At 37.2% G+C, this 15,319-nt stretch overlaps 1 pseudogene; it reads right to left on the bottom strand.

Moving 5' to 3' along the window:
* Positions 1 to 10,676: 10,676 nt before the first annotated feature.
* LOC133075748 (3-hydroxyisobutyrate dehydrogenase, mitochondrial-like) lies at positions 10,677 to 11,827 on the bottom strand (annotated as a pseudogene).
* Positions 11,828 to 15,319: the final 3,492 nt, after the last annotated feature.

Here is a 15,319-nt window from a genome sequence, read left to right as displayed (position 1 = left end):
CAGGGAACTCTGCTCAATATTATATAACAACCTAAATGTGAAAAGAATTTGATAAAGAATAGATACATGTATATGTATAACTGAATCACTTTGCTGCACACCTGAAACTAACACAACATTGTTAATCGACTATACTGCAATATAAAAGAAAAAGTTAAAAAAAAATTAATCACCACAGATGAAACTAGCATATTTAGAACGATGCCTTTGCTCATTCCCCAGCCTTTGCTTTTGCAACAACATTGCCAGGCCCATAATTGACATCACTGACACTCAGCTCTGCCCTTCGTACATGACCCATGTAGGTTCCAGGACGGTGATAACTTTGGGAGTTTCTTCACTCACTCTGCTCTTGACTTGGAGGGCTCTCCAGATACTTGGTAATCCTCTCTGCTGAACTGCTGTAAGATTCTGCATTCTAGTGCCAACATTGAGATTTTATGTTAGTTTCCCAATTTTCAATTCATTCTCCTGGAAACTTACATGCCAATAATAAAAACCTCACTGCCTGAATTTAATTTGCAAAGCCTTATTTCAAACCCATGTGCTCCAGTTTGAAAATTTTTGGTTTCAACTTTGGTCTGCATTCTGCGTTTCTTGTCTAATACATAGCTTTGATTTAGCCATGCCATTTTCCATCCTTAGCCCTTATTTCTAATAATAACTGTTACCAGTTACTACATTTTTGTCTGTAAATAGCCTGTCTACCTAGGCTTATAAAACTATTCCTTAACTTTAGTTCCCATCATCATTTGCAATGTTTATTTGAGACACTGAGTATTTTGGACTGGACTGCAATAAACACTGCCTAAATTGCTCGTAGTTTAGGTGAACTCTTGGGCATTCTTCCTTGACTACTCGGGATAACTTCTATTGTGAGTTAGTCTTAGTCAGGAAATCCTGCCCTTGGCCAGAAGGTGAGGGTAATACTATGTCTCACTATCTTTCCATGAGAGTAAACTATGATGCATCACTGAAATCTATGAATATATTAAGAAAAGTTTAAGGCAATATACAGTATTTGCCTTTCCTATTGTCATGGCCTTATGAATATCACATCCCTATGTACTCCCAGTTAAGTAGTTATTTATATTATGAAATCAATTAGGGGATGCAAATTGAGTCATTAGATCACCGGCAATACAGAGGAATCAGTTATATACAAAACACACATCCAGGAGACAGAAAGGTACAATCCAAAAATAGTTTAGTTACAGATGTAAATGGCAACAATTTGTTGCCTCATGAAATTACTAACAAAGCTTTTGCTTAGCTATCACACACACATCCTCATTTTTAATGAGCAAAGTTTGCAACAGTTACACTGTGATAATGTAGGGTTTAAACTGTGAACAGCCTTTTAAGGGGTTGTGTGACTGCATAGCTAATGACTTCAGTATCTGATTGCTGTGTACTTCACATGCACATATTCAATTTTTATCTGGAATTTAAAAGAACACTGAGTTGAAGCAATTACATCCCGCATAAAGGAATTCTAAATGCTTTTTTTTGGTAAAGTCGTGAAGGCAAATTGGCTTGCTGCTCAGCAAAAAAGATTTAATACTTGAAATAACAGATGGCGGGCAATCATTTCAAAGGAGAAAGTCATGACTAACAGCATAAAGATACTTGATTGCATGGATCTGAGCCTTTGAAACTGTCGTGGTGAGCACCGATCACCCTGGAATCTTCATAAAATATATTTTCTGTTCAGGTTCTATGTTGTGTTATAAAGCTAATGGGAACTGAACAAGTAAACAGAACTTACATGGGAGTAAAACACTTTTAAAACCATGGCTCAGAGATACAGTAAAATGTAGAGCAAGGATGTATGTAACATTAGCTGAGCAAGATTTTCTTATATAAATACAGGTCAGCCTTTGAGTGCTAGTGTCACTATTCCCAGGTAAGGATTTTCTGACCCCAATATGGCAGGTGATAGTCCTTGTTATAAGATAGAGAAGAATATGAGTGAAGGATGACATTTTTGTTCACCGTCTCCAAGATTACATACTACACGCTCACTAAGATGGCCTCCTGGGGAGCTGAAAAGAAGCATGAGGATTGTGAGCCGTGCTGTCATTTCTTGCTGTCCTGAATACAGTGCTACAGGGAGCTCTGTTCCTGTTCCAGCCAGCGCACCTGAACACGTATAAGACACGTGCAGCGAGTATATAACTTTGCTAGAAGAAGTCTTTTCTGTATCCAAGTAACTGGAAAAAGTATAGATCAGACAATCATGTATCCTGCTGAACTGCAGAAGCTAAATCTCATCCTAAAGGCAGTAAACTAATTATCAAAATGTGGGACCCTAGATGTTAGAATCAGATATTAAAATACAGAACACCAGGGGTTCAAGGGAAATCTGGGAATCCTACCCAACCTCCAAAGCAACAAATGTATTGTAATGAAAGGGCTGTAGTCTATTGAAGATAGAAGAGAAATGACTTTTAAATCACCATAGCTGATTTTATCAATTATTTTCTTGAAGTGGTGGAATGAAAAGTTGGTACAATTCTGATTTAAGAGCAAAGCTGGATATAATTTCTTGCATTAGTACATGTCAAAAAAGTTCCTCAAAGTGAAACTGGCAACCGGTTGGCTCAGTTTGAAGAGGCACATATTGCCAAGGAAGCTCAAGACGAGGGACATATGAAACAAGGTATTTTAACCATTATGGCCTTGTTTGAGTCAGTATTTGGCCTAATACAAAGTAGGATGCTAAGAAGGTGAAGGACAAAATCTAAATATTGCCATTCAAGTCTCTGTCAAAGGCAATTAATTAGAAACATTTTATTGAAAAAGGGCCTTTCAGGTTACTCAGCTCATGCAATCCCCTAGGACTTATTCTTCATGTTAGTATTTTCAGACACTAGTGACCTTCCTTTCAATCTTCCTCTTTTCTCATCTATTGCTCTGTATCCACTATTATGTTCCAGAGTGGGTCTTATGTTCCTTTCATCAAGCAGCTTGATGTTAAAAAATTTCTTATAAAGACTTAGGCTAAAAAGATAATTATTCCTTGAAAAATAAAAAAGTTTAAAATCTTATAGAAGACCCTTTCATTTCATTAACAGTGACTAAAATTGAGGAAAGTCTTGCCTACCAGGCATTGTTCAAACGATTTCCATTTTGTCAATTCATAATCGCATTTGTGTTTATTCATAGAGCTGTTTGCTCAGTTTCGATGATTACATTTTAATTGTTCCTTTATAAGTAACTGAAAAAGTAAATATTTATTTTTTCTTTTTTTAAAATCAATGAATGAGCCTAAATATAGTGACACTAATCGAAAAGAACGTTCAGACAAGTCTCTTTACAGTTTGATTCTGTCTGGGCATTTAAATATTAATAACCCTGGGTCAGTTTGGATCTTCTCAAGGTTCACTGCTTTTAGAATTCAATGAGTTCCTTTTCTAAACCTAATTCTGAGTGACAAATGGGTGAGTGTTCTGTGTATTCTTTCAGCATCTTGTGGGCTCTCTTTATGCAGGAAATATTTAATGAAAGATCAATATTTCCTGGGTACATTTCCTTTTACTTCTATCATGTAGGAGTTGGTGGCTAGCAAGTCACTAATATCATCATTACCACGATCTCCATCATCACTCAACCAACAAGAATCTCCTGAGAACCTGTTTTAATGCTCAGCACTGTGAAAATTGCTTTCAAAAACACACAAACAAATAAAACCTGAAAAATGCTGTTATATTCTTGGGAGGAGAGTGATTGCCATGACAAAGAACATTAGAATGTAGAGTGATTGGTATCTGAGTCAGGGAATTTTTGCATTTTTGATATGCCTCTAATAAGCTGGCTACTCAAACTCTCCAATTATTAGCTTGTTACTTAGCACTAAAGAATTAAATTATATAATGCATTTAGTACGTAAAGTGGTGCCTGATATATTTTATGTACATGCTATGGTCAGACAATAATCAATATTGATGCAAATATATAATGTAAAGATCATCGAATGGGGAGAGACAAACATGGTTGCCATGTCTGAACCTACCACTTGTAAGCTTTCTTATTGTGGTCATGGGCCGGAGTCACCTGGCTTCTTGGATTCCCGACATCATCATCTCTACAATCAGAAGGGTGAATAGTTCGTTGACTACTGATGTCCCTTCCAGTTGTGTTAGTCCATGATTCTATGCATGTTCCAGGCTGCTAAGTAATATCTTATGGGCATTAAAAACTTTCAGGTGCATGTGTGTGTGTGTCTGTGTGTGTGATAATCCCTTTTGAGTTTCTATTCTAAACTGTGGATTTATCTCCAGAATAATGCACAAATGAACATCTGCACAGGTTTTGCATTCAATTTCAGACAGTCCATCTCTCTAGAAAAGACTTTTCTGTCCATCTGCAACCATGGCTCCCCAGGGGGATCCCCTGTTCTCTGTGCTTTAAGTGCCCAGAGGTGAAGGACATCTCTGATGGCTGTTTAGAAATCTGCATATGTCTTTTCAAATTAAGTGCCAAGGCACTGCTCAGTCCAAGGGAAGTCCTGGCCCCCTTGCTCTACTTTCTTTTTTCAGAACAGGGACACAAAGTGCTCTATCTTTTTTCTCCTTAATAATGCTCTGATGCATTCCAACACATATCTGTCCACCACTGCATCTCACAGCTGAAATAGGAGAAATAATTCCTCCAGTTCACTCCTCCTGATGCCCTAGAAGACCTTATCTGTTTCTTTATTTTGATGTGATTAATATTAGTTGAGAAAGCAGGAGATGAAAATGACTACAGAGTGAAATTGTAAAGCCTGAGTTGCTAACTTCTGGAAGTTGACTTATGTTACTCCCAAGAAGAGGGTCATTGGAAGCCTTTGGATTCAGCGTGTTTCCACTGAGGATGGGGCTCACTCAACCTTCAATATTCACTTCCTTCCCTGACTTTCTCTGAATTACACTAACCTTCTCTATCATTTATTTACAAAGTACTGAAAGGAAGGTCTTTGATTAGAAAGATTTAGTGTGGGAAAGGGTGTCTTTTTAAAAAAATTCATAATTACATTTTTGGCAATGGAAAAAATTATTTTTTTATTATTCACTTTTCAAAATGTTTCTAGGATATATATTCTGGACTCATATAACATTAATATCCTTTTTATCCCTTGTTTAATTAGTTGCCTATTTACTACTAAAACCATTATTAATAATGAGCATTTATTAATGCATACAAAGCTCTAGGGTAAGTATTTTATTTGTGTTCTCTCATTTAATTTTCAAAGCATCCCTGTAGGTCATGTACTGTTATTATCTCACTTTACTGTCTTGTAAAAGGAGACAGAGAAAGGTTAGACAACACAAAAAGTCATAAAGTAGCAAGGGATGAATTGGAAACTGAATTCATCTCTGTCTCCGCAAATGCCCTGCTCTTAATTGCCACAGACAGTCACATGGGACCAAGAGACGGGGGTAGAGCAGGGTAATTGTTTGCATAAACCTGTATTCCATGTGCTCTTTTCTTTCTTTCTTTTATTTTTTTGAGCTGTAAATTGACTTCATTCAGAAAATAAAATTTTTAAACTGACATTTTAACTGCCCCCCCACAATTTTAGGGTTTTTATGAGTAATTTTTTCCTCTATAAATAAAGTAAAAATCAAATACTTTGTGGGAAAAACAAAACATGGATCATCATGAAATGAGCATTAAAATAACATAGGTTCAATGAAAATAGATGAGTATTACTCAAGGTATCCAGTCTTCATTTGTGTTTATTTTCACCATGCCTCCTTTGGTTTATGTTCAAGTTTAGAGTTCTTTGTTTTCATGATCAAATTTGAATTAAACATTTTGCTTAGACTGCCCAGTTATTGAGTATAGGGATGTTTGCAGATCAAATAGGCTATAGGCTATATGGGAGGAAATCAAAAATGCTCTATAGAGATTCATCTGATGTGATGCTTCTGGTGATCCTTTCCACCAGCTTATCTAAGAATCAGTGTGTCCTGTAAATAGAAACAATTTCTTATAAACAAATATATAAACTGAATAGATTCAAAAGAGAAAATATAATAAATCTACATGAAATAAATTGACTCAGCAGACTAATAAGCATATCATCAGAGATGCTTCTAAGAATCCTTAACATTCTTCTTTCCTTTAGAACGCCAGCTTTATTAGAAATTACTATGAAAACATGAGGCCAACACTGCTGCCAACAATAGTAAAGCTGGTATGGCTTTCAGTTAAACATCCATGATTTGCTTCATTAAACATATTTCGTTGTACTCTCAGGTTTTTAAATATGTCTCCAAGAACATCTCATAATTTTTAAAAGATATTATAAGCTAATTTGCTTCATAGAAAGCATAATTTCTATGCATATTAAGAATGATGCTGCATTTTCAGTAACAGTGTGTATCGATCAAGAGCTTCCTTAAGATGAGAATCTCCCTGTTCCCAATTCAGCTTCTCATATGCTATGAGGGTGATAATTTGAAGTCAGCTTTTGAACATTCACTTTAAATGAAAGTCTCTTAACTGCATAAATAGATTAGCAATCCTTGGGTATCTTATAAGAAGAGCTAATTATATGAAATGTGGTAATAAAATGTTAAATGTTTAAAAAGTCCTTTAAACGTTAAAAAGGAAAAATCACACGTGTTCTAGGAAGATGAGAGAGAAAACATTCCAGATATCATACTGTAGGTTATATTTGGATACAATCACACCATTCAGATAAGACTTCCTGAGTGAATTTGCATATTTGTGGAGAGTCTACCTAAAAATCAGAACATATATTTTTTAAAATTTTATAACAACTTTATTTTTTTGTGTGCATGTATTTTTTTTTGTAACTTTTTATTTTATATTGGAGTATAGCCAATTAACAATGTTGTGATAGTTTCAGATGCACAGCAAAGGGACTCAGACATACATATGCATGTATCCATTCTCCCCCAAACTCCCCTTCCATCCAGGCTGCCACATAACATTGAGCAGAGGTCCCTGTGCTATACAGTAGGTCCTTGTTGGTTATCCATTTTAAATATAGCAGTGTGTAAATGTCGATCCCCAAATCCCTGACTATCCCTTCCCCCCAACCTTCCCCCCTGGTAACCATAGTTCATTCTCTAAGTCTGTGAGCCTGTGTCTGTTTTGTAAATAGGTTCATTTGTATCATTTCTTTTTAGATTCTGCATATAAGGGATATCATACAATATTTCTCTTTCTCTGTCTGACTTCACTCAGTGTGACAATCTAGAATGGATAAAGAAAATGTGGTACATATACACAATGGAATATTACTCAGCCATTAAAAAGAATGAAATAATGCCATTTGCAGCAACATGGATGGACCTAGAGATTGTCATCCTGAGTGAAGTATGTCAGAACATATATTTTTAATTAGACATTATACTTTCTGATCCATTTTACCCACAGTCGTTAAAACTGTATACATTTATAGGAGGGAGGAGCACAAATGTTAAAGCCCCGTTCAGGAAACGTGTGTGAGCTGGTTAGAACTGTTACTAACTTATCCCTTCCTCCTTACTGTGAGCTAGGCGCTTTGAGAACAATTGTGTTGTTTATCTTCTCTTCCTAAATCCACAAGAGGTTTGAGAAAACAAAGCAACTAAAGTGTTTAGAGTCACAAAGGTTTTGAAAATCAAATACAGTCAATTTCAGTTGTGATTTGAGCAATTTCAAATGTATCCCCTTCTCCTGCACCTGGTATTGTTTGTTTACCCAACAAATATGATTATCATCTGTCTCATAGTCAGTAACACCAAATTCACTGAGGCCGGAGCCTCAGAGCCATAAGCGAGCAAGTGTGTGAAAAGTAATCAGAGCAAAGAATAAGATTATACGATTCTAGCTCCAGGACCATGGTTAGTAAACAGAATTAGATGCTTTCATTTATCTAGCATCTACGTTTTACACCAAAATATCTCTCTGAGTTTTGTAATACAGTATAAATAAATGAGACATCCTCACACCATTCCAAAGCAAAACAGACAGGCAAACAAAGAAACAAAAACCTGTCACTCTGAAATGTAGGAAGCATTTTTATGCCATTTTTAGGACAAGATGGAGACTATTTTGTGAGTTTAGGCTATGGAATGAGAGCTGCTTAGAAAATTATTCCTCCATTTAAATAGGAATAATTATTTATTCCTATTTTTAAATCAATGATTTCTTTTCTTTTGTTTTGTTTTTTTGCATTTAGACAAAGGCAATTGCTGTAAAACAAACTCTTTAAAAACAACACAACAGCATTATAATTAGTTATTTCTTTTCACTCAAAAAATTAAGTCAATTTAACTGTTTACAGAACAGTTTGTATGTTTAATTTCAGTCATTTAAATATAATTTTAAAAGTGACGTAAGAAAGAACATTGAAATAGTCCTGCTTGGGAAGAAACGAATGGCAATTTTAGCTCTAGCAACAAATCCCCAAGAAATCAGTATTCACACGGTGTTATTTTTTGAGCTATATAATAGTTATTAGATTTTTGTTTTCCTATTGTTTATATGTACAGGTTTCCAAAGTAGTTTTCCACATTGTGAATATCTAGGTAATATAATTCATTATTTACCATGGGTTTTTATAGAGCAATAGATTTTATTCCTAGATGTCCCTAAGGACTATTCTGATATGCTCTGAGCTCATTTGTTAAAAATATGGCAGGGAACTGGCAGGTAAAATCTTAAAATTGTTATGGCAATGCCTGTCCTCCATCTTTCAAGGTCCCTATTTCCCAAATGAAGCAAATACCAAGAGTGACATGAACGTGGCTTTCCAATTGCTGGACTTAGTATTTGTGAAGAAGACTGATTTACATTGTTTGAGCAGTCCTTTCTTATTTTCACCATGATAAACTCTTGAAAAGTGGGGTAGGTATTTTGTAGCATCATCCAACCAAGTTTGAATGAATGGCTTCCTTCAGCATATTTACTGCAGGAAGCAGACACATCCACTTTGCAGAGCGCTTTCAGAACACCTCCTGCTCTGCTCTGTATAAGGATTAGGAAGCCCAGGTTCTAGTCTCCATGTGCTTTAGCTTATTAGTAAAAGCAGCGGAAAGGAAGATATCTCTAAGTCACTAGTTCATTTTGAGACTTTTAACTGGAAGGGTTTGAAAATCAGAAACTTCTTTTTTATCTTATTCACAGCTTTGTGTTGACTTGAATAGGATAAAGAAAACCATGAAGGATTGATGTCAAAGAGGTATGCAGTAGGCTTCTCCTTTGCTTTGATGTTGTTGGTTGCTGATAAGGGAAGCAAAAGCATCTCAGGGTTTGTAACCACCACTGGATCGATATCAGCTCCTTGATTCTTCTCTCACTGCCTCTGTGAGTTGCTGCCCAGATTAGAATCTGATGCAAAAATTAGTCATGGTGTGACATTCAGAGGCAAATATAGATGTTAGAAGATATAAATACACTGAGCACCGATAGAGGAATATATACATAACATTGTATTTCCCTTATACATTCAAATTAATTAATTGATAGTAGTTGAAATACATGAAAAAAGAAGGATTTAGGCCTGGGGTATAAATGTATATCATTTTACAATACACCCCTGAATTCAAGAGGAACCCTTTATGTAATTATTTACATATTTTAGCAATCAAACTGAACAAAAGTCTTGGTAATTTCCAAATTGCATTTTGCAAGTCTAAACTCTACCTATGACTATTATGTCTAAATTTTATTTTTTTATTTTTATTTTTATTTTTTTTATTAGCATAGAAATTTATTTGAATTCAAAATAATATGGTTATATTTAGGATAATATAATTATCTAAAGCACATATCGTAGGCTCTGAAACATTTCTAAAGATGTCATTCTTTTTTTTTTTTTAATTTTTATTTATTTATGGCTGTGTAGGGTCTTCGTTTCTGTGCGAGGGCTTTCTCTAGTTGTGGCAAGCGGGGGCCACTCTTCATCGCGGTGCGCGGGCCTCTCACTATCGCGGCCTCTCTTGTTGCGGAGCACAGGCTCCAGACGCGCAGGCTCAGTAATTGTGGCTCACGGGCCCAGCTGCTCCGTGGCATGTGGGATCTTCCCAGACCAGGGCTCGAACCCGTGTCCCCTGCATTGGCAGGCAGATTCTCAACCACTGCGCCACCAGGGAAGCCCAAGATGTCATTCTTTTGAAGTCAAAAAATATGTAGTAAGAATGTACAAGGAAGCAAAAATATAAAAAATAAGTTTGCTGAGTATTGGGAGTTGTTACAAGAGGGGCACACCAAGGTAATGTAACAGAGTCCAAATTACACAGCATGCAGCAAGGAGTTCTCTTGCTTTATCAAGTCCTGGAAAATAAACCAGTAACCTCAGAATGCACGAATACCACCACTGGGTTAACAGGACAAACTTTCTGAGGGACACAGGGAGTAATTCACTATACTTCCCCTTTCTCTAACTCCTTTCCTCACACGGATTTCTTTTCTTTCCTCCAGGATAGGTTTTATCCTGTGGAAAAAAAATTTGGTTTTATTTGTAAAGTGGAGTAAATAATATCCTGATTGAAGTAGGCAATGTTTTAGCTAATGATGCTCAGGAATCAAACTTTTGAAAAAGGTCAATCAGCTAGCTAGCAGAGACCATCAGTGGCTTGCAGAAAAAAAAAAAAAAAAATCAGATAATATGTGTTTGCTAAATAGATAAAAAGAATAAGCAGTTAAAAATGGGTGAAAACTCCCAGGGTTTATTGTGAAATAGAAAAACAAAAGCAGACAGGTGACCTTTGATTCCGCCCATTTACTTGTGGAGTGAGCTATAAGAGGCTCCAAGATAGAGTCTGGTTCCTAACAGGGTCCACAGCCAAAGGGCAAACTCAGAACGTCTCCTCCTCTCGTAGAAACTGGAACACGGATGAGAAGTCTTTTTTGGAGTAGCCCTTCGCACACATCATCCTGTATATCTGATGGGCCTGACTGCCCAGAAGGATTGGGCTCTTCGTGCTGGTAGCAGGGTCTTGTGCTAATCCCAGATCCTTAGCCATGAGTGTTGTTCCGAATCCACCCTGATAGTTATTAGCCGAGGGAACTCCATCCATCACCCCAGGTACAGGATTATAGGTGTCACTTGACCAACATCGTCCTGAGCTCGTATTTAGGATTTTAGCCAAGAGTTTTGGGTCAAGCCCTAACCTGATTCCCAGATTCATAGCTTCAGCAGTTCCAATCATACTAATAGCTAACAGCAAGTTGTTGCAGATCTTCACAGCCTGCCCAGTCCCGACGTCTCCACAATGCACCACATTGGAGCCCATGCACCCCAGAAGCTCTTGGGAAGCAGCAAATTCTTCTTCGACTCCTCCCACCATAAACATGAGGTTCCCAGACCGAGCAGCTCCTACACCACCAGAAACAGGGGCATCCATGAAAACTGCTCCCATTTTCTCAACTTCTTTGGCCAATTCTTTCGAAACCATAGGATCAATAGTACTGGAATCTATTAATAGTGAGCCTTTCTTCACTTTTTTTAGAATTCCATTTGCTCCAGAATAAGCTTCAATTGCATTGATGCTGGTGGGCAACATGGTAATAATTCTGTCAGCTTTTTCAGCTACATCTGCTGGGGAAGACACTGTTCACCTGCATCTAGAAACTCTTTGCATGCATCAGGGAACACATCATAAATAATGAGTGGATAGCCATGTTGCCTACTCCAGTGAATCCAACTGGAGTCTTAGAAGCCATTGACCTAGAACACACCGCTGCAAGGCTGGCCACTGCCGGTTGCTGCCGGCGGCTCCAGTACCGGAGGCGGAGGCAGCTCCACGGAGCCGTAAGGAGGCTGCCATGCTGCCCCCGCCCCGCCTCCCCACGGTGACCTCCGCGGCTCCCAGCTCACCCACTGACTGCTCTAAATTTTAAAGTCGAAGTATGGGGAGGGAGAAGATGCAAGACTATTTTACTTGCAGACAGAATTGAGGATAGAAAGTCCAAGGTGACTTTAAAGGCAGGAGTGAGAGGAAGATGAATGTGTTTGGACACATTCACTGTGAGAGAGGGAAAAAAATGGGAAGGAGAAAAAAGTCAGGAGAGACAAGAGGGCGAGAAGTAATGCATCTTAGTAAATTATCAAAAGTGCTAAAGGCAAAGTAATCTTGAGCCATGACCTACTCGCAAGAACCTATTAAGTATTTCCTTCTACTCTGAAGTGAATTTTCCTGCAGGGTCAATTTATTATGTATTTTATCTTCTCAGTTTTTAATCTAGTCATCTAGTTATTCTAACTGTGATGATGCTTTATGTCTCTCCCTACCTCTCCAATAAATATTCAGAGATAAAGGTATTACATTCTTAACCAAATGTTGTTCAGTTATTTCCTTGATTAATCTAAGTACAAATTTAGAACATATATTATGGTTGTCAATTTTACATTATATAAAAATAAAAATGTGTCAAACTCAGTAGGCACAGCAATAAATGTTTGAGTGATTTGATGAATAAAAAACAACTGCCTGACATCAGTAAATATAGCAAAATTAACACTGAGAATCTTCAGATTAACTGTTCACATTTTACTGTGACTTTGTGTAAACATCTTACTAAGAAATGATGAAACACAATATCAGCATTTATCACCTGCCCATAATTCATTAGTCTAACTCAGAGTTTGGCAAACAGCCTGTTGGCTAAATCTATCCTACTGTCTGTTTTTATAAAGTTTTATTGGAATACAGCCATGTTTATTTGTGGGTCCTTTCACACTACTACAGCAGAATTCAGTGGCTGAGACTACTTTTATGGCCAGCAAAGCCTAAAAGATTTAGAGACGTACCTCTAAGATGTTATGGGTTTGGTTCCAGACCATGGCAATGAAGTGAATATTGCAATAAAGCGAGTCACACAAATTTTTTGGTTTCAGAGAGCATATAAAAGTTATGTTTATACTATATTGTACTCTATAAAATGTGCAGTAGCATTATGTCTAAAAAGACCAATGTTCATACCTTATGTCTAAAAAATACTTTTTTGCTAAAAAGTGCTAACCATCATCAGAGCCTTCAGTGAGTCATAGTAGTAACATCAAAGATTACTGATCACAGATCACCATAACAAATATAACAATAAAAAAGTTTGACATATTGTAAGAATTACCAAAATGTGACACAGAGACACGAACTGAGCAAATACTGTTGGAAAAATGGAGCCAATAGACTTTCTTGATGCAGGGGTGCCACGAACCTACAATTTGAAAACATGGAAAATCTGGGAAGCACAATAAAACAAGGTATGCCTATACTATCTGATCCTTTACAGAAGAGGTTTGCTGACCTCTGACAGCTACTATGCACAGGAGGGGCCTCCTTGTCCTGACTGTGGCTCTAACTGATTCAGGCCAGAAAATATGCCAAGGGGTTCGGCAGTGGCATTTTTACCACATAACAGCAACATTTATTGATAGCTTACTGTGAGCCGGAATGGTCTAAGCAGTGTACATAAATAATAACACTTAATCCTTGTAATAATGAGATAAATATTATCACTATGACCATTTTAGAGGTGAGGCAACCAGAGAGATTTTGTGGCTCACCTCTGATTACGTCAGCGTGTTGAAGCCAGGAATGGACCCTGAGTAATTTGATGCTGAACTTTAAAAAAAAAAAAATAACAGAGAGATTTGAGTTAAAAAGTTATTTTGGGGACTTCCCTGGTGGTGCAGTGGATAAGACTCCGCCCTCCTAATGCAGGAGGCCCGGGTTCGATCCCTGGTCAGGGAACTAGATCCCACATGCATGCCGCAACTAAGAGTTCATATGCCACAACTAAGGAGCCCGCCTGCTGCAATTAAGGAGCCTTCCTGCCGCAACTAAGACCTGGTGCAACCAAATAAATAAATAAATTTTTTTTTAAAAGTTATTTTGTATCCTCATGTTCTTCTTATTTTGCTATCTTACAACGCTTGCAGCTGGGACTAGACAACACAGAAAACACAGTCAAGAGTCTTTTTGAGGAAGGATTACAGAGGGCGAAGACTAGGCTGTTGTGACAGAGATGACCCAGAGAAAAGTGAAGTTCATTCCCTCACTTCTAACAGTCCCAAGGTGAGTGGTGTGGGTTGATGGATGGCTCTTTTCCACACTGCCCTTCAGAGAATCAGAATTACTCCCATCCGTGGCTCTGCCATGTTCTAGGGGGCTGATGTGCCTGCATGGCAGAAGCTGAGTGACAGTCATCCCTCTTCTTCTGTCTGCAGATGTTGAAGAGTGTGTAGGAGCACACATCTGCTGTCCCAGAACCCACACCTAGTTGTGGTACATGCGACTTCAGCTCACAGACACTCAGGAGAATTTAGTCGTCTGGTATCCTCCTGCCTGCAAAGAAGACTGGAATATTTAGGCTCCAGCTGAGCAGCCATGTGACCAGCCATGACCCTATTTCTGTGGCAGAGAGATGGATTTGGGGTTGACAAATGGCAATTTTCTTAAGAGCAAAAGAGTAAAAATTTTATCTTTTTAAGGTTTTTCAGTGGCATAACTGGTCCATCTGACTTTTGGTTCAGTTGTTCTTGAGCAGGAAAACTTTCCTGATAGTTTATGAGGGGGAGAAAAAGCAAATGGACTATTGAGTTTTAATTGAAAGAGGATCAGAGTGTGGAGACCTTTCCTTGGGTCATCTCCAGAGAACATCCTTGGATTATCCATCCACTGTTCTACTTTGATTTTCAAAGCTCTATTATTATTACCTTTTTTCCATCTCTCTATGATCTCGATTTTTTTCAAAATACTTAATATTATTAGACTATACTAATGTGAAGTATACAAATATGTATTTTTAGCAAGTGTATATCAATATATTTATAGTCCTCATATCTAACTTATTTACTAAAATTATATTAAGTGGTATTTATAGTTTACATTTCTTATGTGTCAGGAAGTTTTAACATACTGATGGTGACTTTTCTTCTTATTTTCAATCTAATTCTTATTGTTCTACTGTCTTGTAATTCTTACTGTGCATTGGCAAAACAGATTATTAGAACTGAGTATTTGGGAGCTGGAAAAGTGTGAAAAAGCTTCCTAGAGATCAAAACAGAAATGAGTTGAGTCTTGAAGGGAAAATAAAACTAACAACTAAATATATTTGCAATATCCACACACATGCACACATTTTCTAAGGGAAATTAAAAAGCTCTATAGTAATGAATATTACAGAGTACAAGTGACTTTGTGTCTGAATTTCATTTTCCTCTGATTAAAGTGACATTTTCTTTTGCCTAAATAAGCTTAAGCTGAAACTGTCTATATGAAATCATCTAACTATAGATCTCTCCTCCAAAACAGTCGAAGTTGCTTGATTATCTTGGTTTTCCAGGCATTGCATCTCTCCCATTTACCTC

Source organism: Eubalaena glacialis, chromosome 15, assembly GCF_028564815.1.
Source record: "Eubalaena glacialis isolate mEubGla1 chromosome 15, mEubGla1.1.hap2.+ XY, whole genome shotgun sequence".
Lineage (NCBI taxonomy): Eukaryota > Metazoa > Chordata > Mammalia > Artiodactyla > Balaenidae > Eubalaena > Eubalaena glacialis.
Note: the sequence above shows the minus strand (reverse complement) of the source record. Positions and strands in the feature narration are given on the sequence as shown.